The sequence below is a fragment of the Rhinopithecus roxellana genome, chromosome 12 (genome assembly GCF_007565055.1).
Source record: "Rhinopithecus roxellana isolate Shanxi Qingling chromosome 12, ASM756505v1, whole genome shotgun sequence".
NCBI classification, from domain to species: domain Eukaryota; kingdom Metazoa; phylum Chordata; class Mammalia; order Primates; family Cercopithecidae; genus Rhinopithecus; species Rhinopithecus roxellana.
The window spans coordinates 42264861-42289464 of record NC_044560.1 but is presented as its reverse complement, the minus strand read 5'-3'; the positions used below and the strand labels follow the sequence as shown (position 1 = coordinate 42289464).

General features: G+C 40.4%; 1 protein-coding gene and 1 pseudogene across 4 annotated transcripts in view; one reads left to right on the top strand and one right to left on the bottom strand.

The window, feature by feature from the left end:
* Nucleotides 1-24604, top strand: part of SGIP1 (SH3GL interacting endocytic adaptor 1) — a 220442-nt gene that overhangs the window by 7886 nt on the left and 187952 nt on the right. The window lies entirely within an intron of this gene.
* On the bottom strand, nt 23390-24010 carry LOC104657319 (annotated as a pseudogene).

Genomic DNA, 24604 nt, shown 5'->3' with positions numbered 1-24604 from the left:
GTGCATTTATGGGAACTATCTTCTGCAACTCCTGGTCTAGAACTGTTTATTTATTCGTCAAATATTCTGCACACTAGGCATTGTTCTAGGTGTTATAAGCTCAGTAGTGAACAAAACAGATTAAAATGTCTGCCCATGTGGGCATCCTTTTGCAGAAGTCAGTCAGCATGAGCCTATGTGATCCATGGATCAAGTGACAGGTGAGCATTCTGAAGTCTAGCATTCAGATACTGGTTCTGTGAATGTCTTATGACAGTGCCCCTTGGGCTCATGCTTCTCACACATTTAATAAATGAATAAGTATCATGTCCTTGCCTTAGCTCACCATTCCAAACCCAAAGTTGCAGCTGAGAGCTCAGCAACTGCTGTAGGCTTGAACATTTTTACAGAAAAGATGTAAATGCCATGAAAGGGTCATTTCAGGATCAAAATTACACATCTACTCACATGTTTTTTGGTGTATACCAAAAACTTTCATTTTTATTTTTGGTTCATATCCGCTTCTGTTATGTGTCAGGATTAGTGTTTTGGGATTTTTTAAAGCCTGTGTGGAGTTACCTATGTTTCTTCTCTTTACAAACAATATAAGGAAGAAAATATTGTGCTCACTTAGGGCATTGTCAAAGATTATGTGACATTTGCACATGCTTAAAAGTTTTAAAAATGCTTTATTCATCAAACAGATACATCTGGAGTGTTTCTGATATCTCAGTTGCTGTACTAGGCACAATGAAAATGACAGCAAAACACAAGGCAAAAATGTAACCCATCTTCAGAAGCATAGAGTCTATTATATGATACCACATTTGCATGTACATATTTTATTCTTGCAATGCCTCTGTGTGGTAGAAAGAATAAGTATAGTAATCCTCCCTTACCTGCAGAGGATTTGTTCCAAGACCCCCAGTGGATGCCTGAAACTACAGATATCACCAAGCCCTATATACACTATGCTTTTTCCTATACATATATATGAGATAAAGTTGATTTATATATATCATTATATATATATACACCTTCACAGGTATCAATCAATAGGTATCAATTTTACCTATGATAATTTTACCTTTATCATAGGTAAAATTAACTTTAACTATGATAAAGTTAATTTGTAAATTAGGCACAGTAGGAGATTGGCAACAATATCTAATAATAAAATTTAGAACAGGTATAACAGCTTGCTATAATAAAAGTTATGTGAATGTGGTGTCTGTCTCGAAATATTTTGTTATACAGTACGCACCTCTCTTCTGATGATGTGAGATGTTACAGTGCCTACATGATGAGATGAAATGGAGTGAATGACATATGCATTGTGATGTAGTGTTAGGCTGCCATTGACCTTGAACACAAGCACTGTGATATGTGACAATGTGATGACTGAGACGACTACTAAGTGACTAAGAGCAGGTAGTGTAGACAGCATGGATACACTGGACAAAGGACTGATTCATGTCCCAGACAGGATGGAGTAGGATGGCACGAGATTTCATTACGCTACTCACAATGGCATGCAATTTAAAACTTATGAATTGGTTATTTCTAAAATTTTTCCTTTAATATTTTCAGACCACAGTTGACTGTGGGTAACTGAACCCACAGAAAATGAAACTTTGGATAAGGAGGAATTTTTGCATTGCTATCCTTATTTTAAACAGAAGGAAACTAGGGCCCACCAAGGTTAAGTGACGCTCAAGGTGACCACCTTACTAGTGGCAGAACCAGCACATATCAGCCAGGCTTGACTCCTAGTTAAGTGCTGTTTATTTGTATAATGGCGTAACTGGAAAATCTTACTCATATCTAAAGTGTTTGACCTAGGTCTCTGACTGGCAAGTAAACAGTAGATTGCTTAAGTCTGACTCGATGTTTCAAAAGCCTTCTTCAGAACTAAGCGAGTTAATTTTATTATCAGGTCATGATCTTTCAGAACAGTCATCAACTTGAAGAAGGCCACCTCACACAGAAGGGTTTTATCCCAGTGGGCTCTTTTCAGTAGCTCTCCCTGTTTTTCTACAGTTTTCTGAGGAAGAGGGTCACGATGTGATGTCACTAGTCCAGTAGACTCTAAACTTTCACAACTTACCTTCTACCACACATTTTATCAAAAACCCTGGTTCCCACCACGAACAAAAGCCCTTTTTTTCCCCCTGAGAAGGACAGCTCAGTGATCACTGATATTTTATGAAAACTGTGGCTGTTATCATGAAAACATGATAATGTGTACCATCGTTTAAAGATTAACCAAATGGGTTCAATCTCATTTTATAGTTGCAGAAACCAAGGCCAAATGAAAAGACTTACCTAAGGATTTTTATTCTCTCTGTAAGAGGACAAGTCGAAGTTTATTTTAGTAATGATTCCAAAACTGTGAATAGACAAAGACTTGGAGCCCATGGTGTCTTTCACGTTCAAAGGTGCTGAGGCTGGCTGGATGACTGCCAAAAGACACAAATGAATGTGTCCCCAGGGTCATCGTTCTACTGAGTACACATACAATGTGACCATTTATAGCTCTCTCCCTTGATTTTCTCAGTGAGTCAGTACAGTGTCGGGGGAAGGGCCAGGACTTGAAGAGGGACTATACCGCCTCTGTGACTGGTGACCTTGAGTGAGTTCTGGAATGGTTGGCCTCAGCTTCCCCATTTGTAAAGGGAGAATAATGCTGGCTACCTACCTCATAGAGTCATTATGAAGAGCAAATGAAATAATAAATATACATCTGAGAGTGTGCTACAGATGCCAGTTTTTTTCTCAGACAGTTTTCTCTCCACCTATATACCCATTATAAAGTTTAATTTATAAATTAGGCACAGTAGGAGATTGGCAATGATAACTAATAATAAAATAGAACAGTTTCCATTGTTCTATTGGGTGCTACTTGTGGATTTCTTAGCCTCTGGAGGCTAGAAATTACTGCTTGCTGTTTTGCTTTTTATGTAGATTATTACTGTACCTTCCTGAAGATAGGCCTTACAGATTTCTTTCTCCTCTTCACCATACCATGAAGTTACAAGCATACTCCATCATCCTTTATTCTCAATGTCCATGTGGTCGGCTACCCCTTTCTTGAACATGTACAGCATCACTAATCAATCACAGCCATCTTTCCCCCTAGCTGTAGAATCTATCTCAACATCATATTCCAGGAAATTCCTGTGAATTGATTGGAATGGGCACATGAGATGATATTACCTTGCATTCCTTACCACAAGCAGTTTCCCAAAGTTGAAATACAGGGAATAAAACTAGAACATAGGCTGGGCGAGGTGGCTCATACCTATAATTCCAGCCCTTAGGGAGGCCGAGGCAAATGGATCACTTGAAGCCAGGAGTTATAGACCAGGCTGGCCAACATGGCAAAACCCTGCCTCTACCAAAAATACAAAAAAATTAGCTGGGCATGGTGGTGCACACCCGTACTCCCAGCTAATCAGGAGGCTGAGGCGGGAGAATCACTTGAACCTTGGAAGTGGAGGTTGCAGTAAGCTGTGATCACATCACTGCACTCCAGCCTGGGCCACAGAGGGAGAGTCTGTCTCAAACACAAACAGACAAACATACAAAACCCACTAGAATATAGGTGATCTACCTGTGCACCCACCTTTACAAATGCCCTTAGTGAATCACCAAAAACGACATGTCAAAAATTGCTCACAGCAGCAGCTCTGGTGACAATGGCAGGAAATGGTCTCTAAGCCTGATCATAGATAGAACCCTACTCCTGTGCTATTGACTGTAACCATTAAGTTTCTCTTAGCCTCCTTGTGCCCTAATTTGAAGAACTATGTCTACCGAGTAGTCAAGCTAGAGTCACTGCTTGGATTCATTCCTGATTCCTCCTTCCTTCCTGTCCTACATCAGTAGGTCCTCAAGAGCTGTAGATTGTCTTTCCTGAATAGCTCTTGACTTTGTTCTCTCTCTTTCATCCCCTGCTAACACATCTGATCAGACCTTGCTTCTTCCACCTTCCAATGAATCCTCCTCACAGCCACCAAAGACATCAATTTCCTCATCTGCCTTTGATTGTTTCCCACGCTTCTAAGATGAAGTCAAAATGCTTTAGTGTGCTGTGCAAAGCTTTCACTCACAGGCTGCCTTCAGCCTTATCTCTCACTGGCCCAGCCAGACAGAGCTCCTTGCCATTCTCTTGCCCTTGAACTTGCCATTCCTTTCCTTCTCTATATGGAAACAGTCTGTTCTGACTTTTCAAGCACTAACTAAAGACTGCCTGCCTTCAGTGAAGCCTTCACATATGCAGCAGGTTGAAAATGAGAGCTCTGGCTTTGGAGTCAGACTGATCCAGCTTAAACCTGTGTGTGTGACCCTAGGGAGCTAGTGAACACGTTTCCTCCTTAGGAAAGTGGATGTGATGATAACAGTCTTTCTCATGGGTAATTTAATCATGTAAGGTTAAAAAAATTAAATCAGAAAGTGCACTTGTAGCACTTGGAGTTCTCCAGAGAGACAGAACTGAACAAATATTGTGTGTGTGTATATGTGTGTGTGTGTGTGTATACATACATACAGAGAGAAAGAGAGAGAGGAGTTTTTAAATAAGGAATTGGCTTACATGGTTGTGGGGACTGGCATGGCAAGTCCCAAATTTGTAGGGCAGGCTGGCAGGCCAGTAACTCAGGCACGGGTTGACGGTGCAGTCTTAAGACAAAATGTTAAGCTCCCAATAAATCTTAGTTACTATTCTCTTTTAGGCATAGCACATTCTTATACCTGCTTTGTTCCTTGATAAAAACCAAGGACTATGCCACAGTGGAGATCATATTTTACTCACTTTAGGATTCCCAATGTGTGGCATGTGTGTAAATGCTCAATAAATACCCAGTTTTAGTCAATGAATCCTGTTTAGGGATCACAAACTTTTGATGAAAGAGTCAAGTCACCTAGCATATGGTTATTATGAGAATTAAATGAGTTAAAATATGCAAAACATTTAGAAGAGTATTTGGTCCATAGTAAAAGCTTATTAAACGTTACTGTCCCGTGCATATCAAAGGTCCCAGTAAAGTTCCTGGATGCCAGGCAATACCCTGGATCATGCTTCCTCTGCTCTTCCCAAAGCACCCATCTGCCACGTAGGATCACACTGGCTGAGAGCCACATTCTGGTTCCAGGAGTGTGCAGTTAATATAGTATCTCACACATGTCTGCCTGACTCCTTTAATCATTTCCTCTGATTTTAAGAAGCCAGGTTTCATTGCAGGAAACTTGCAAAATAAGAAGATACATAGAAGAAAATTAAATTCCCAAATAATCTCATTGTTATGAAAGAACCAACCACTACTACAGTTTGTTGAATGAAGAACATGAGCTTTGGAGACACACAATGTGAAGTTGCTTAACCCTTGGTGATCTCATCAGCATCATAATTTGTTTTACTATTCCTCTGTCATCAAATATTTAGGCTTGATTTGTATATTGAGGACAAATTGCTCAGATTAAGGAGTCTCATGGTATGGTATGACTTCTTCGCTCTTATTTAATAAGTTATCCTGATGAGGTGGTGAGAATTCTGCATTGAATTCTAGTCCTGGCATTGTCCCAACCAGTTGAGTGACTTTAGACAAGGCTCTAACATTGGGGAAAGAAAGCAAGGTAGTAAAGAGAAATTGATTTTAATTAGAAAAATTCTAATATCTCCTGGCACCTTTCTTTATTGATTATGAGGATAAGACCAAGAATTTGCTAGGTGGGTAAGAACCAATTTGGGGTGTCCTTTCTGCAAGTCCTGACTATGTCTATTGGGTTAAGTCATCACTTCTCTACTTTCCCATCTATAGACTGGTAAATTATATGAGTGTTCCTGAATCTTACTGGGTTGAATATTGAAACATTAAAATATATGTGAAAGTATTTTGAAAGCTGTAAAATTTTTATATAAGTATAATGTAGTATTAGAGCATTATTAGTTTTAGTATCTTGAAAATTCTGGTTTCAACTGAAGGTTTGGGTTAGATATTTTGAAGGCACCAACTCATTTTAAAACTCTATGATTAATCCCTGCTACAGGCAACCCCTTTCCCCATATCCTTAAATTTCCATGTCTACAAATGACTTTTTTTCATTTTTAGATACCAGAAGATAAGCACCTTTCCAAATTTAATGATTTATTTAAATGGGGATGGCTATATGGAATTTTGTTAAACTGAATAAAAACATTGTTAGCAATAATGGATACATAGTGGGACAACTTAAAATGCAGTTTAAAGGGTGTTCAACTGACATCTATCTTGGACTAGTTACAAACCCAGATATAGTTCTGTATACAATTTCAGCAAAGTCTAATTCTCTCCTTCTAAATGCCAGATCAAATTATTTCATCTGGATTTCTTCTCTTGAATTTCCTGCTATCTTCTGTCTTCATGGCAGCCCAGTTCAAGTTGGCACAGTGAAGAACAGAGCTCGTCACACTCTTGATCAAATTTTGACTAAGACACATAGGAAGGGTTGTAGTGACAGTGCAAGGCGGTGAGCTAGCCAGGGGTCTAGGTGTGAGACACAGGTGAGCAAGACACATACAGACCTTGCTGTCATGGAACCTGAGTTCAAGTATGAGGACACAAGATTAACAAACCAAATGAATGAACAAGATCATCTCAGATTACGTTAAAATCAGTGAAAGAGGCAAAATAGAATCATGTGGTGGAGAATGGGAGGGGTGGTGGTGAAGGCTACTTTCGGTGATAAGGGAAGGTTTTTCTGAGAAGGGGCACTTGAACTGAGACCCCTATACCTTGTGACCCGTGAAGCTCTGGAACAGCATTTCAGGAGTGAAAACAGCAGGGTGATGTGCCTGGGCCTTGGTGAACTCAAGGATAAGAGGGAAGCCAGCATGGCCAGAGACCAGTGAGGAAGGGAACAGAGGCAGGAGAGAAGAACAGGAGATTCACATCAGGCAGGGCTTTGTGAGCAGTGGAGGTGGATCTGGAATGGATTCTGAAGCAATGAAAAGCCACTGGAGAGGGTGAAGAAGGTCATGCTTTTGCTTGCATCTTTAGAGAATTACTTGGATTGTCGGATGGACTTTAGTAGCTACAGATGGCAGTCTAGCTTTTTTTTTTTTTTTTTTTTTTTGAGGAAGTGGAGGAGGGATTGTCTTGAATCTGTGTTTGAGTAATAACTATTCTGATTTTATTTGAATTTTATGTTTATTTGTGGGAAAGCTGATGGAGATTGGAAGGGATTGTGGTGCCCTTCCCCAAGCCACTCATTGGCACCATCACTATTGAGGTCTGTAGGCTCAAAGTGAAGGTTTAATTTAGCTATTGAATAAACTCTTTCTAACCCAAATGGTTCTGGCATTAGGCTTTTTCAAAGACATGCTGACAACTGAAAAAGATGAAGATATTAGAGATACAAGGGTATCATGCACTTTTTTAATGTACTTATTTTTAAACATCTTTGAAGCACTTCAATTATTTGATAGCTGTTCTGATACTGAATCAGTTAGTTTATTAGTCTGGCTTTCATCACTGAGGCTTTTTCTCTCTAGGCCAGATCAGAAAGATAGAAATACTTAAGAGATCTTACTGTTGACAGAGGTTGACCTCACCATGCTTCATTTTTCTCTCCAAATGTTTCCATTAAAACCTTTTGTGTCCTCTCTGAATGTCATCTACTGAGATACCTACAGTCCACCTTAACTAGATTCACCTGTGTCCTTCTCCAATTCTATAGCCCTCTCTTCCTACCTGCAGGTGCCAAAACTTACTATGCCCTAAATTGCATTTTTACCCGAGAGGAAAATATATGCAAGGCTTCCTGTAGGTGGGAATTGCTCCTGGTCTAGTTTCCTTTGGGACAGGAACAGGCCTCTGGTTTTCTTTTATAATTTCTTATATAATATAGCAGCTAAATGCACAGACTTGAAAGTTAAAAATTACTTGGATCCAGATCCTGACTCTGAGACTTGCTGGCTATGCGCCCCTGGGCAAGCCTGAGCTTCAAGCTCCTTCCTTCCTTCCTTCCTTCTTTCTTTCTTTCCTTCCTTCCTTCTTTCCTTCCTTCCTTCCTTCCTGCCTTCCTTCCTTCCTTCCTTCCTTCTTTCCTTCCTTCCTTCCTTCCCTTCCCTTCCTCCTGTCTTCCTTGCTTCCTCTCTTTCTCTTTTTTCTTTTTTTCCTTTTAAACTATCACAAATTACAAGCTTGTCAGCAAGTATTTATTGAGGTTTCAAATATTGTGCTAGGTACTAGATGTACATAGTGAGCAAACCTCATGAAACAGACATTGTGGAGCTTACAGTTTAGTGACAATGACATTAAAATAACACAGATAATTATATCATTATAAGTGAGCAAAGTTATGTGAAGGAAGCATTGAATGGGATTCTTGAAGAGCTTTTTAAATAAGGACCTAACCTGGTAAGGTGAGAGTGAGTCAAAGTGGCAAGCATTAAATGACACTATGTGTATGTAGAGTCAAACATACTTCCCGTTACTTTTACAGTCAATTGCTCATGTTATCCTTATTATTATACTGTGGTTGGCATTGTTAATATTATCAGTACCCCCATGCTTGTGCATATGCTTGATTCAGTGAACTTCCCCAGAACTTGCTACAAGATGATACCAAAACGTCTTTTTACGATATTCTTGGTCACTTGCCTAGATGTGCCCTACATCTGTGCTTCCCAACCCCTGACAGCTTACCTAGTTTCTGACCAGGTATCTGAGCAGTTTCTGGGGCTACACACTCATATTTTGGTTTCCATCCATACACTGACTCGCCAGAATCCTTAGAAGACCTCTGATTTTACTGCTCCATCTCCTAAATAGGTGTCATCCAAACCTAACATCACAACTGCCCTGTTGCTCTGTTGTTCCAGAAGGAAGCAGGAATCTTTTAGGGAATTTTCCAAAAGAAAAGAAAGGTCCCTCCCAGTATCTTTGAGTTCTTTTTAAGAGCTCATTGCTATACCTACTCTGCTCTATAAGCACCTGCTCTATAAGCACCTGGCTGAATTATGAGCCTGAGAGATATTCCTTCTCATTATTCTTGAGAAAGTCTTTCTTGTTCACCACTGGCCTAGGTCCTAGGCCATAAATCTAATCCTCAGACTTCATCGTTTCTCCACACCAAAGGCTGTGAAATTATGGTTTATTTTTTATTTTTTAAATTGTCAGTGCATATGTGTTATATACATCTACGTATGGCGACCCCTTGATTTTCCTAGCAGATTGGTGAGAGGAAGAGCTCTTAATAGCCAATAGCCCTGAATCACCTCTTCTATTAAAGTTTCTCATAACTGGCTTTAGTTCTCCTTTCCTTTTCTTCCCATTCTCTAATTAGACCTTACCAAAAGATAGTTGCCCTGTAACTTACCAAAACCCAGCTACCCCAGAACAGCCCTAGATCTCTGGATATTGCATAATAAAAAAAGACTGAGAATAACATTATCCAAGAAGCGTTCCATAATTTCTCTTAACAAGTATATACGGCTGTTACCATTGCCCCTCCCACAAGAAGAGGACATATTCGAGTCATGTTCAGGTTTATTAACATAAAAATAGCTATCATTTCTTGAGCTCCTGCGACATACCGGAAGTTGTTCCTAAAATATCTATAAACATTTATCTCATTTAATATTCACAAGAATTTCATAAGGTTGATACTAAGATAATTATTTCTATTCCACAGATGAGAAAACTGAGGTTCAGAGAGTTTATGACTTGCCTAAATATTTAGGACTTGAATTCACCTAACGAGATCAGGCATGTTCAAGGTGGTATGACTATAGACTTGAACACTGATCTATCTGATTCTCAAAGTTATATTGTGAAACACTAAGAAATATTGTCTCTTAATTTTTGCCTTTGAGGATTTAAACTTACTGTATTCCCATATGGGGCAGAACAATGGCATTCTTTGCACCACAGCCATTGATAGTGATAACAACTAAGATTATTATAGCATGCTTACCTACTGTCCTTATTACATAGATGAGAAAACTGAGGCTCAGAGAGTTTATAACTCACCATATTAATGGTACATCAGCAAATGATGATAGAGCTAACAAAACTATTATTAAGGATGTCTTTGTTCCGGTTATTTTAAATCAGATTGGTTTGTAGTTTCTCATATTTTACTTTATAGTTTTCTGTGGCATTGTATGTTAAAGCAAACTTTAATGAATGATATTGGATGTTTCAGAGAAATTTGCAATGCTGTTTTCAGCACTTAAAGCAATTCTCCTATGTTAGAATGCGATGTCTATTTCCACCTTTTGCTTAACAATCTATTAGGCACATCTCCTACTTTCAGTTGTAATAGAATTTAAATTTTTTAGCATTTCAAAGGCAATTAAATCATCAGTTGCCTTTTGTTTAATATGAAAAATATAGTCATTATGACTTTGTGGTTTGGAAAAGGTTATAGTTCCCAATTTTATATTAATACTTTCATTGTAGTTAAAGCTTAACATTTCTTTTTTTTTTTGAGGCGGAGTCTGGCTCTGTCGCCCGGACTGGAGTGCAGTGGCCGGATCTCAGCTCACTGCAAGCTCTGCCTCCTGGGTTTACGCCATTCTCCTGCCTCAGCCTCCCTAGTAGCTGGGACTACAGGCGCCCGCCACCTCGCCCGGCTAGTTTTTGTATTTTTAGTAGAGACGGGGTTTCACCGTGTTAGCCAGGACGGTCTCGATCTCCTGACCTCGTGATCCGCCCGTCTCGGCCTCCCAAAGTGCTAGGATTACAGGCTTGAGCCACCGCGCCCGGCCTTAACATTTCTTTTGATTTTAATATGCTTAACAGATGCTCAACTCTCAATAACTATAATAAGACATACATTTTAGAAATATGTAAAAACATGCCAGTCCTCTCCAAGTTACTTATAGACCTGAAATAGAGTATTTATGTTGTTTGCTCTGCAGTAAATACAAATACTGCCCTTAGGTGTTGTCTTTTTACTTGCATGTTGTGTTTCTTGTTATCATCATAAGTTCTTTAGTCAGAGCATGAAAAACAATTGCATAGATGAATGCCATATATAAGGCACCTGCCTCCAACGTGTGCAAAAGTCCAAGATTGTAGATTCTGAGATGAAATTAACTCATAGAAGATGACCCAAGGTTGGTAGTAATAATATTCATTATTAATTATTCTGGACAACTTATCAGTGTATCAGGCTCTGAGTGAGGGGCTATATAAATGGTGGATCACCTATCTCTCACCATTCTGCTATAAGGAGTAGTCTTAATCCCATTTGATAGGTGAAGAAACTGAGGCTCAAGATCACATGCACGGGTAGGGAGTAGCAGAGCAGGATGGGACCACTGAGTCCTAGCTGGTGTGATCGCTGAAGCATTGCGTTTACCACCAGACGTCATGATGGGCTTGTTAAGAAAGCTGAGTTGGAGAAGTTCTTGTCCCTTGTCATGAGGAGAGAATTCATGCGGAGCCGCTTGTTCACTTCTCATCACCTCCTCTGAGTTCTTGGACCTGCCCACTTTGTTGGCTATTTGTTATGTATCTTAAAGAGTCTTTACAGACCTTCAGAACATTCATTTAACAACACAGTTTCTAGGGTTATGCTACTCTTGGTGCTTCCACCTCACCTTTCTTTTCTGCACTGTGTGCTCATTTGTGCCATCACACTGCTCCCTCTTTCCTTCTGCTCTCTTACCTGGTTGGCATAGTGCTGCTGCTTCTTCCTGGGTTCCTCCTGTTCTGTGGTCTCTGCCTTCGTTCTTCCCTCAGACAGGCAAGTTTATGGAGCAGCAAAGCATCGATAAGACAGCAGCCTTTTGAGCTAGGCTGCTTGACTTTACACCTTAACCCAATTTCACTTACTGCTCCACTATCTTGGCTAATTTACTTCTCTTCTCTATGCCTCTACTTTCTGTTTTCTCAGCTTTAACATCAACACCTATCTCATGCAGTTTATTTTGAGGAATAAATAAGTTACCATATGTAAAGTACATAGCTTAGTGGTTGGTACATAATAATTGCTCACCTAATTAATCTTCTTTTTTGTTGTTTACATTTCCATGATAAGAGGTAATTTACATCAGGAAATCCCATTATTTGGGTGAGAGAGAAAATGACTTCAACCACTATGAAGGAAAACCTTTCCTTCAGGAAGAAAAAGCAAGTAAGTTTTCCCATTAAGGTGTTTCTCATTCCCTCATTTTCAAGCTCCCCTTGGCCACAGCAAAGTGAGCTGGCTGACTGCCATTGGGACCTCAGAGACCAACACATCGGCCAAGTTTTGTTTTTGTCTTAACTCTTGCAATTCCCATCTCTCCAACTCCCAGCTGCCCTTATTCACAATGCTGGGGTGATAGCTCCATGTTTGGGTTACGGTTGACCTGAGTCTTGCAGTCTTCAGAGGGTAGGCAGAAAACTGGGAGTGGCTTCCTGTTCACTTGCACCACAACAGTCAGGCACTGGGGAATAGATGATAACTGTATGTGCATGCGGGGAGCAGAGACAGTAAAGAAGAATTCAAAATGACCCTCAAAGCCAACTGCATATGAAACCTTTCATGAAGCATTTAATTTATGCTCACTGCCTCTTGTTATAGATGACATTTTTTTTTTCATCTTAAAAATAAAGTCATCAAACATGAGGCCAACGGCCAGGCATGGTGGTTCACGCCTATAATCCCAGCACTTTGGGAGGCTAAGGTGGGTGGATCATTTGAGGTCAGAAGTTTGAGACCAACCTGGCCAACATGGTGAAACCCCCCCTCTACTAAAAATACAAAAATTAGCTGGGTGTGGTGGTGAGCACCTGTAGTCCCAGCTACTCAGGAGGCTGAGGCCGGAGAATTGCTTGAACCTGGGAGGTGGAGGTTGCAGTGAGCCAAGATCGCACCACTACACTCCAGCCTGTGCGACAGAGCAAGACTGCTGTCTAAAAAAAAAAAAGAAAAAAGAAAAAAATGAGGCCAAGGAAGTGAAATAATTTGACTAAGATCTACAGGATTTCAATACCTCAATACCTATGCTCTTCATCACCTCATAGTGCTGCTCCCTTCACTTTGCTGTGCATCCTCCTTTCTACACTACCCTCTCTTGGCCTCAGTGACTTCATCTGTAAAATGATAGGTTTGTCACAATGATGTTGGCATTCCCTTCCAGCTCTGACATTCTGGCACTCTTGAGTTGGCATCCAAGTTTAGAAACACTGTTGCCAGTGGTCACTTTCTGAGTGTCCAGCAGGATGTGTCTGGACAGGCCTCATTTACTCATTGCTGCTTGTTTTATGCTGCAGTTGTCTGCGACTCTCTCACTGAATCACATTACAGCTTACATTATCCTGTCTCCTGTACCAACCAAACATACTTTGTTCCATTACCACTGAGCAAATCCTCTAAGGAATCTAATACAGCTCCAAGAATTATCTTATGGTAGTTGCTTAATGTGTGTTTCCTCCACCCGCAAGTCAATACAATTTCAGAACAAGATGCTTCACAGAGTCTAAACGAGGTTGAGGTCAAGTACAGACAGGAAGGAACCCAACACCACTGAGCTCTACTGAGTTAAGGATCTTTTTCTTTGCTTTTTACAATCTTTTGATATTAGATGCTTTCTCCACGGTTCAGACAGAGTAAGCCCTTAGCCAATGCAAATAATGCAATTTTGAGTCTGCCTATATGTTATCCATGCTACTGTAACCTTTCCCTTGGTATAACACATTGAGCATCCTTAATCCTAGAAAATCTGAAATCCAAAATGCTGTAAAATGTGAAAATTTTTAAGTGGTAACATGATACCATAAGTGGAAAAGTCCACACCTAACCTCATATGATAGGCCACAGTCAAAATGCAATGAAAACTTTGTTTCATGGATAAGATTATTTAAAATAGTGTATAAAATTACCTTCAGGCTATGTTGATAAGGTATGTATACAAAACATAAATGGATTTTGTGTTTAGACTTGGGTCTCATCCCCAGGATACCTCATAAGGCATATGCAAATGTTCAAAAATCTGAAAAAATTCAGAATCTAAAACACTTCTGGGTCCCAAGCATTTTGGATAAGGAATATTTAACCTGTAGTAGAGTATTAGTAGAAAGAGTCACAAATTGGAAATACCATTCCAACTTTGCTACCGATTTTTTGGCATACTGTTTTGATAAGGCACTCATCTATACAATGCGTCTATAAAAGTGATTATCTTTAAACTGAGTAACCTTAGAGATTCTCTATCTGGAGCCAGGTTAATGTTTAAATCATCTCAACTAGTTAGGAGAACATTAAATCATCTTTCATTCTTCTTTCTCCTTTATCTCATTAATTCAGTCACCAAGTACTATCAGTGCTCTATTCAGAATGCCTCTCTGTATTTTTCTTCCCTGTTTCTGTCACCACCACTGTAAATCTGAACATTATGATACTCCCGGAATCCTGAAATAGATTTCAAGCTGCACATATTCCCAAACTCTACCCAACTTGCCTCCTAGTTCTTCATGTGTGCCCTCTTCATATACATAGTGCTCACTTCTTGCTCGCATCTGAAACCTCCATTTTTCCTTCTCCATCACTTGTGTTATCAAGTTCTCTGGGTTTCAATAAACAGAACTCACCCAAAATAAACTTTCTGTTCTCCCATGTCCACCATCTTTATCTTATATCTGAACCTTTACAAGTACTGTTTTCTGCAACTCTGTTCATCGAATTCTTCCAAATCTTTCAAGACCCAGCCCAAGTACAGAAAAGAGCGTTGTCACTCTTGTTCATCAAGAGGGATGTATCCCAAGCACTAGTACAATCCCAGGCTCATAATAACAGCTTAGTAAATGTTGATTGAATTAACAAATGACTCCCTTCCACAAAGGTTTCTTTGACTAATTCAGCCCAATTCACTTCAGAATTTTCTAAACCCAATGGCATCAATTTAGCAGCTATATGGTCTTGTAATTTCAGGGAATTGCTTTGTTTTCATCCATTTAAGGAAGATCAAAATCAATGAAACTATAAGAAGGTGTTGAACTGGATGAATCTTAGCTATGGCCGTATCTCTTACAGGGTAGAGGAGAAAAAAGCACTACCTATGTATCAGGCCCAGTTCCAAGTCCTTTATCCGTACTTTACTCATTATACTTACAACAGAGTGATGTAAGTGCTAAATTATCCCCAATTTATTGATGTGAAAACTGAGATTCAGGGAGGTTAAGTAACTTGCTTAAGATAAGAAAGCTAGAACATGGTTAAGTCAGGATTTGAATCCAGCAATTCTGGCTACAGATGTGCAATCATTAGCATTATACTATGCTACCTCTCACATCACTGCAAAACACAGGAAAATATTGAGTATTTCACAAGAGTAATGCCAAGACTAAAACAAACAAACAAACAAAAATAGCTCCTAAGTCAGCCTCTCTGGTCAATGGAGCATAATATAATCATCTTATTAGGAATGGACAGCTCTTTAGATTCAGCTCTTGCTTATTCATAATCCCCGGTAAGATGCTCTCCTGGCTGCTTATAAATAGGTCTGCTCTTGTGTTTTGGCCCTCAGTGATAACAGCCTCACCCTAGCTGGAACTCTCCTTTTTTCCTTTGAATTCTTGGGCCCTCTGAAATGCCACAAGGCTAATGGCAGGATGTGCCTTCTTTAAGGAAGCCCTACTTCCTGGAGCTTCTCTGGCAAGCTGTCCTAGGCAGCTCTTCACTGCAAGCCTCTGATCAGCTGAATGAAAATGAAGTGGGCATTTGTATTTCCCCACTGATTGAGTTGGCTCAACTTGATGTAGGTTCAAATTCACAAAAGCGTGTGCAGGCTTGCTTCCAGGCTTGCAATGGAGCTGGAGGAGGGCAGGCTGTGTGCCCGGCTTTCTTGCAAAGCATGGCCTTGGATATGTGTCACTGGTACCCTCAAAAACCAAGGCTCCAGAATCCCCCACCCCCACTTTCAAGTCATGGGATAATTTGTGCAAGGTGCCCTACTTCTGATGCCAACTGGACCCTGTTCAAATGAGCGTGGAGATCAGAAAGTATTCTTTAAAGGGTGAGTGAACCCATCATGGCTAAAATGATCTGTAAAACAAAACATCCCAAACTGTCCCCCTGTTGGTTATTCAGCCTTAATATTTTTGCTCTACTTGAAAGCTTTTTGCTTAGAAAAGCCCAGTCTTGGTTAGTGAATGCCAGTTATTTAAGAGAATGTCAGCTTGGTTAAATTATGTTTTCTGAGTTCTTGCTTGACAACAATTATAGTAGTACCTTGATATTTACAAGTTTAACATTCAGATTTTTTGTATTTGTAGAATGCACTTTAGAATCACAACAAGGAGTAATTTGTAGGTGTCCTGAGATGTGACTGTGAATCATCCACTTAGGGATGCAGAGGTTTAGGTAGGGTCAGTTAGAGAATATACCTAGCTGAGTGCTCAGCATTCACATCTGAACAGGTCTGTTATTCTCTAGAGTAGTAATTATAATTTAGGGATTCTTGTCCAAATGTCAAGGGTGAACTCTATTTCTGAATCAGTGAAATAGCTTTAGATTTTTGTACAAATGATTGTGACACAAGGCTTTTGAAATTTTCCCATTCCACACTCAGAGCAGGCATTACTAATAAATCAAGTGCTCTAATCAAATGCAGCCTGAATCAGAATTTTCTGCAAAAAGTTAACTGGATTTGGTGCTTGAATATGTGAAAATTGCTCAGTATTGCTGGGCTTTGGAAGGTCTAAAGTAAGCTGCCTGTTTTCTTCCCTTTAACTTGAGCCTGACATTAAATTCAGATCTCTCTATCGTCTCCTACACACGTTTGGGTCTCTCAGACAGAACATACCAAGCATTCCCCAAACACATCAGGGAACTGGGTCGCTTCACTTGGTCTGCACACCTCTGGCAACGGGATTGAGATAAATGTGTAAGAAGGAGTAGGTAACGAAAAGGAGGAATAATGATCAGATTTCATGAGGAGAGAAATAGGTAAGCACAGGCTAGACAAAATTTCCATTAGGCAAAATTATGTCCCAACAAGAAACTCGCCTTTTGTTACCAAAAACAGTCTATTTCTTGGCCTAATTTATGAATTATGCCAAACCTGAGATTAACTTTTGTTAGAAATGGAAATGTACTAATCTAAAGAAGACATTTACACTTTGTGGATTTGTGATTCCATTTTAAATACTTAATACTTATTGAATTCTTCCATTGTAACAATCAGATACCTTATATGATAGGCCTGTTTGCATGTCAGTTTGCCTCCTGGAACATGAGCTCTGTGAGGATGGGGAATGGGAAATACTTTTTAAAAAAAACTTGCTTCTGGGAAACTATCAGTATGCCTTCCATGTGGTAAGCGTGAATGAATAAATAATATAGAGTATGAGTGGTTTTATCACAGAGTCTTATTCACCATGAAGCAGTTATAGACCTGTTCCAATGACAATTTCTCTTGATTCAAGGTTTTCCAAAATTGGAGACAACGGCATTTATCTCTGTCCTGCTAATTTTACCCTGAGAGCTGGGCTGGCTTCATGGGCCTACAATCTGCACTTAAGGGCCCAGGCTTAGAGGGGTCCTACACTTGGTTTAGTACTCTTCCATCACTTTCTTAAAATTTGTAATAATTTTTGAGCAAGGAGCCCTGCATTTTCATTTTGCACCAAGCCCCACAGACTTTGCAGCCAGTCCTGCATGGCTATGTAATCTGAAGACTAAGCTAACCAACAACTGCCCATCTAGCACAGTGAGTATATTAGACTATATGTTATATTATATAGTATATAATACTGAAAGTATATAATACCAAACAACCCTGAAAGATTATGTGGTTTTGCAAATATCATTAATTAATAATTAATTGGGCACCTACTACGTGCCAGACACTGTTCTGGCTACCAAACAGGCATTATCTTATTGAAGCCTCAAAACAAGTCACAGAATTAGACTGTATTATATAGTCTAATAACCTCACTGTGCTAAATGGGCAGTTGTGGGTTAGCTTAGCCTTCAGTTTGTCTTTTCTCACTTCAAGTTGAATTCACAAATAATGTCTGGTTTTGTGGGTGGGTAGTTCTTTTTGTTTAGGGGAAAAAAAACAAAAACCTTCTACAGCATCCATTTTATCAGAGAAAGGCATTCTTTGTCACTTGGGTTCCAGATTAATAATTCTAGAATCCTACCATGCAGGAGTTGTAATTTGGTTTCAAAGAATCAAAGAGAAAAATTTTAAGAGGAGGGAACCCAAAGAGGGGCTAGCAGGTGTAAATGACTTCCAGGCCCTTCCTTTCATCTGGTGGTGAGGGAAAGGAGAAAGACGCTAAGCAAACTTGAAAGCTCCTCAGGAGATCCTTAGGAACCCTGTACTGCTGGGCCCCTTTCTCCTGCTTCCCTTCCAGGGCTCAAGCATCCTTGGAAAATGCTTCTTCAACTTTTGTGTGTGCAGAAAACATGTACCAATCTTGTTTAATGTATATTCTGATGCAGAAGGTCAGGGGTGCGGTTTGTGATTCTGAATTTCTAACAGGACTATAGGGGAGGCTGATGCTATTGTTTCATACTTTGGGTAGCAAGCTGACAGGCTTGCCATTTTTCAGACATTTGGGCAGATCCTGAATTCCTGTTTTATCCTGACTTATGGAGCTACTCCTTTTCCTATAAGTAGCCTGGCTTAACCTATCTTATAAATACAAATACCGACACACGCCTACTTAAGCACATGCATGAATGCTATGACTTAGAATGTTTAGTGCTTCGAGGAAGAAAAACCTGTAACTCAAACTGCCTTAGGCAAGGAGGATATTTGTTATTTTATGCAACTGAAAGAGCAGACAGAGTCAAAAGCAAGCTTGAGGAGCAGTAGAGTACATGGCTCCACAATGTCATCAAAGACCAGGGCTTTTGTTTCTCTACTCTGCCATCCTCTGCCTTCAGTACATGGCTGTGACTGTGATGGACATCACTTTCAGATAAAACAATGTCCAGAAGCAGAAAAGAGATGTCTCTGGTGTCTCTGTTTAGAACCCAGACACATTTCCCAGAAGCCCCAAGGAAACATCTCACACCTCATGGTCTATTTCCAACCCAGTTATTTAGCCAGGGGGATGGATGACTGCGATTGGCTTAGCTTAATGAAGATAATCAGAGTCCACTAGCTGGAGCCAAGGAAGAGGGGGTCAATGTCCCTTTAAACACATAAGTATGCAGAGGAATCAATATCTGAAATATGTCCAAATTATGTTGGAAAGAGGAAATTTGTCATAACTGAGGGGAGAGAGAATAGGTACTAAGTTGGCAAATGACCAACATAGTGTATGTGTCTACTCACATACACTCTCCAGCAAAGGAGCTTTATTTCAAGAAGAGCAATACACCATCTCATCACAGATCTGCAGCAGAGAGGTCTGGAGGCTCAAACCCTTCTCTTTGTGTCATTGAATTTTTCCTCCCTGAAGCTGACCTCTAAAGTGTTTGGTTTGGCTGTGGAAAAATAACCTTTACTGCAGCTTTCTACTGGGAAGCTAATCATTGATGCATAATTACAATGTAGGGCAGAAATAAGTACCCAGTTGATTTTGTTGTTGGCTTGACTTAATTGAAATACTGTACGTTTTTCAGGCCCACCCTCATTAGTTCCGCACTCTATCCTTGTAGTTTATCCCTAAAGAGAGGGAACTCTGATGCCCAACACTTTATTGATCCAGCCCTTGAAATCTCATGATTGATTTTTGCCAGCATTGTGCAACGTGTTTCCTCTCTTTAGACACTAGATAAATTTTGCAGTAAGCAATTATGGATAAATTTTACCATAAGCGATTGAAAAACAACCAGGTTTCTTAATAACATTCCTAGGAGACCCCACTGAACTGCCAAAAACTACTTTTAAAAGTGTGTTAAGAGAATTTATTTCTTGATATAAATTCCTATAACAAGAGATGCATTGAGTGAAACTTTTTCCTCATTTACTAATAAACATTTACTAATAAATGTTACTTAAAAAAAAAAAAGCAGGACAACATGATGGACAAAAACACAGACTCTGAAGCCCAACTACCCAGCTTAAATCTCCGTTATGCCACTAACTGTGACCTTAGGCAAGTTCTTAAGCTTTATGCCTTGGTTTCCTTTTCTGTGAAATGAGGATAAGAATAGCATCTACCTCTCTTGGCCTTTGTGAATGTTAAGCGTGAATATAAAGAAAAGTGCACTTAGCATAGAGTAAGCCCGTTGTAAGTGTTATCACGTTTATATTTTTACATGCCTTCTTCCTTGAAGTAGCACCTCTATTTACACATATTTTCTCTAATCTCCCAAACGACCCTGAAAGATTATATAGTATTGCAACTATTATTAACTCATAATAGCTAACATTAATTGAGCACCTACTATGTGCCAGACACTGTTCTGGCTACCAAACAGGCATTATGTCATTGAAGTCTCACAACAAGTCACAGAAATATGATTTTTCTCCTTTTACAGATGACAAAACTGAAGGACAGAAAGATCAATTAAATTGCCCAGTGACATTCACTTTGTTTGGTAGTGGCATTATTGAGACTGGAACTCAGTCAGCTTGACTCTCGCATGCTTAACTTTATGCTACTTTTGATATGGGCATATATAGACTATGATATTAAATGACTTGTTTACAATCTTTCCACTATGCCTTGTTCCCTTTCCTCAGTTTGGTCAATAAGCATGGTAAAAAATCTACTCTCTGTCAAAAAATGTGTGGGAAGTTGGAGATTGTGATCCATAGAACATAGCAGAACTTGAGAAAATGAGGAGATATGTTTAAAAGGGTACTAATAAGTATTCAATCGAAAATAGAGTCTACAGAGCACTTTCATATTTAACTGAACAGAATTAAGGCATTAATTGTCTCATGAGTAGTACCTGCTTTATAGAAGCTTGCTAAAACAGGGTGCTTGTGGTAGGATGCAAAGTAAAGTACTATGTTCATGGCACAAGTGAGGAAGACACTCAGTCCCATCTGCCGGACTCTCTTGCCCCTCACATATTACCGTGTCATAGTCTTCAACTGACATTCTTACTGCTTTAGATCACAGAGGCCTTTTATTCGAATGAAATATTTTAAGGGGAGGCCAATGTCTGAAACAGACACATGTTTTATTAGTACTCATTTCTACATTCAGCATTATAGAAAAGTTACAATAAAGTCCTCAAACAAGATCAGTTAAAGTACACCAGGCTTAAAGTTTGCTTCCAGTTTCATCATTTTGCCTTTGGTTGCCCATTCCTGACAAAATCTTGAGTCACAGATAGCAGTAGTCATACATGCTAACGGCTCCTGACTTCCCAAATCCAAGATTTCTTCTGTCTCAGTTTAAATAGGTGTGGGAGTTTCTTTCAGCCAAAAAAAAAACAACTGGCTTTCATTCACTGACATATATTAGTGAGCACCTCCTATGTGCTAAGCACCCAGCAGAGTGCCAGAGTATATGACAGACAGGGTAGAAACGGTCCCCGCCTTTGCAGTTTTGGAGAGTGGCAACTTCTAATCTAGACTCTGCACAACAGCTAGTTTTAATTTTTCGTTTCATTTTCCCAAATGCAATAGATATTAGAGGAAATTTTAAAAGAAGAAGATTTGCTAGATGAGGGTTTCAGGGAGATAAAATTCTTCTCTCTAAAGGGGGGAAATCCTGTATCTGATAGAATTTTAGAAGCGATTAAAAGAATAGCAGGGAAGAATTCTGGGGGCTGCAAAAGAGGGAGTATATGAACAGTAAAGACTGGGATAGACTGTAATGGAAGCACCAAGCTGAGAAAAAACAAAGAAGACTAATTGGGTAGGTTCCCTTCCATTCACCAAGGAGGGGTGACAAAATATGTTACCACCAGCGGCCAAATATGCTTAGGACCAAAACTTCTTGCTCAATTTGTTTATTTGTTTTGGTTTTTTCTTTAGCAAAAATACTTTGGGCCTTCTTAGATGTGGAAAACTAGCCCCGGGGCAGAGCCAAGGAAAATCAAGGGGAAAGAAAAAGTTGAATTGCTCTACAAAAGGAAATTGGAAAATTTTAAGTATTTAGGAATTTCCCAGGAGGGGACACAGGAAGGAGGAGCATGAGCAAGGTTCTGCAACAGGGTGATGCACAGAGGGGCGAGGCGATTCGGAAGGTGAAGGGTTCTCTGTGATAATAATGGCCTGTGATTTTTAAGAATAGAAATGTTTAAAATGTTATCTGCCTTGCTGTAATGTAATCCTTTGTTATTCCCTATTTATTGTTGCTGCTGTTAAAATCTGTTACCCACACTCTCTTACATGTGGCATTTATAAGAAATTGAAGAAAAAACAGGGAGGCGGGGCATTGTCCTGAATTATTGGAAACATTAGTATGAAGTAGAAAGAGAAAAAAATCAACTACAAGAGGAAAACCAAAACATCAAGAATTTGGTATAAATAGGCAATCTGAACAAGAGATGCCTAAGAGGAGTATAACCCACCCAGTAAACCTTGGGGTAATAGGGGAGGGTCAGTGTGTCTCACAGCAGGCCCTGGAGGTGCTTCTACTTTAATACTGCGAAGTGTTACAGAAGCCAGAGGACTTGGAGCTGTCCATCTGGCTGACTCCCGGGTTATTTGGAGAAACATGCCATGTTGCAGCAAGAAGAAACTTTCAAGACACAAATCCAGTCCAGAGGCTTCCTTTAACAGATTTGGTCACCAAGACCAGAGAAGAGAGTGACTTGCCCGATTCCACTAAGGTGAAGGGGAAGAAACACAACTACCAGATCTCCTGACTGTGACCCTGGCTCTCTGTCCACAAGGCTCCTGTCTCTTCACAAGGGAAGACTGTGCTTTGATGATGTTTTGGGAAAGTGCTAATGGTTTAGAGTTCTCCAGCAGGCTGATTGGCTTAGCAGCTGGGAAATTCTGAATCACATCGGATGGAATGTTTTGTTTACTTCCTCCCAGCAGTGCTAAAGAGGAGAAAGAGTTTGTTCCCCACCCCCTCCTCCACCCAACTAATTTGCTGGAAGCAGTAAATAATTTCCCAGTTCATCTGATCTCCCTTCTAACCAATGTCTTCCTGTGGTAGTTGAAGAGAAAGAATATCATTTGAAATACTTGACTTCTTTCAGAAGCTAGCAAAGAGAAAAATGAATGTCTCTTCCTTAACTCTTAGAAAGCTACTATCCCTTACTCTTACGGGCAAATTGTAACTCAGAGATCCTATCTAGGGCAGCCAGTGAATAGATGTGTGTCCAGAGATTGTTAAACCCAGACTGTTAGCAATCATATAGTTCAACAGATCAGAAGCCTTTTTTTTTTTTTTCCAGTTTGCAATTCTTTATTAGAACTCAAGTTTGTGTTTGCAACCATTCAACAGAAGGGGTAAAACAAAAAATCCACATCATCCTCCCGCCAACCGCAGCTTCTGGGCGAAGTACGGGCTTTCACTTTAACCCCTGACTGGCTCTGGCTCCAGGGCCCGAGATGCCTTCATAATCTGGTAACCGGGGCCCGGGCATCCTCGCGAAACCGCTGGGTTACTGCCTTGCTGGCAGCTTCAGGGGATCGCTGGGTCCCCGACTGGTTGGCAGCCTCGAGAGACTGCTGGGTCCCGGTCTCCCGCACCTCCACCGGAGAACCCTGTGTCCCGACCTCCCGGACCTCCACCGAACGCTGAGACTCGGCCTCCCGGACTTCTGCTGAAGACCGCTGAGTCTCGGCCTTCTTAGTGGCGACATCCTGGGCGAGGGCCTTTCCTGAGCCTTTCGCCTGGAGCTGGCGGTGATAGTCAGCCAAGTTCATGATCATCTTGATTGTGTCCTCCTGGTAAGAAGGCCTCCCAAATACCAAGATCTCAGCCTCGCCGTTAGGGTCCAACCGATTCACATGAATCAAGATTTGGGACATACCCTGGACGTGCGGGATGCGTTCTCGGCCCCTGCCGAAGATCTTTTCCACCAGCCAAACCTCAAGGCGAACTACCTTCGGATTCTTCAGGAACTCAGAGTGGAACCAGGAGAACCGCTTAGGAAGGTGACCAAGCACCTCGACTGGCATTGCTTTTGGCTGCATCAGTTGCACGAGCGTCGGAAACCGCCTGGGAGTGTCCATGCTGCGGCCTGTCCTGCAGGAGACAACACCACCACAGCAAACACAAAGGCCAAGCTGGAGCTAGGCGACTAGCCAGAAGCCCTTTCTTAAACCAAATTAAAGTCAACATTCAATAAACAAAATCTGATAAAACTGGAGCAGCTTAGGTTGAAGTTAGGAGTTGAAAACATCTTAATCTCCCCCTTACCCTGCTGTCATAGTCTCTGAGACAGATCTCTAAAGAAGCAATTGGGAAACGACTAAACTAGATCAGCTGACTCACTCTACCAATGGTGATTTTAGAATGGCCTTCCCTATGTCCCATGGCTAAGGAGTGGCATACCTGGACTTGAACTCAGCTCACCTCAGACTCAGTCCATTGACCCTTCTGTAATTCACTAACATGGTAAAGTGCTCTTGTGACTTATGCCTCATCTGGAACTAAGATCTCCTTGGAGTACAGAGTGACCAAATGAGATTAGACAGGCAATATGTTACCGTATCCAGTAACCAGGGAAAATTCAGCGACATCAAGTCAGAGGAAGCTGTGGTTTGACCTGACCTATCTAAACAAATGTACACAAGCAAAGCAGGCAAAGCAGGCATGGAAAAATA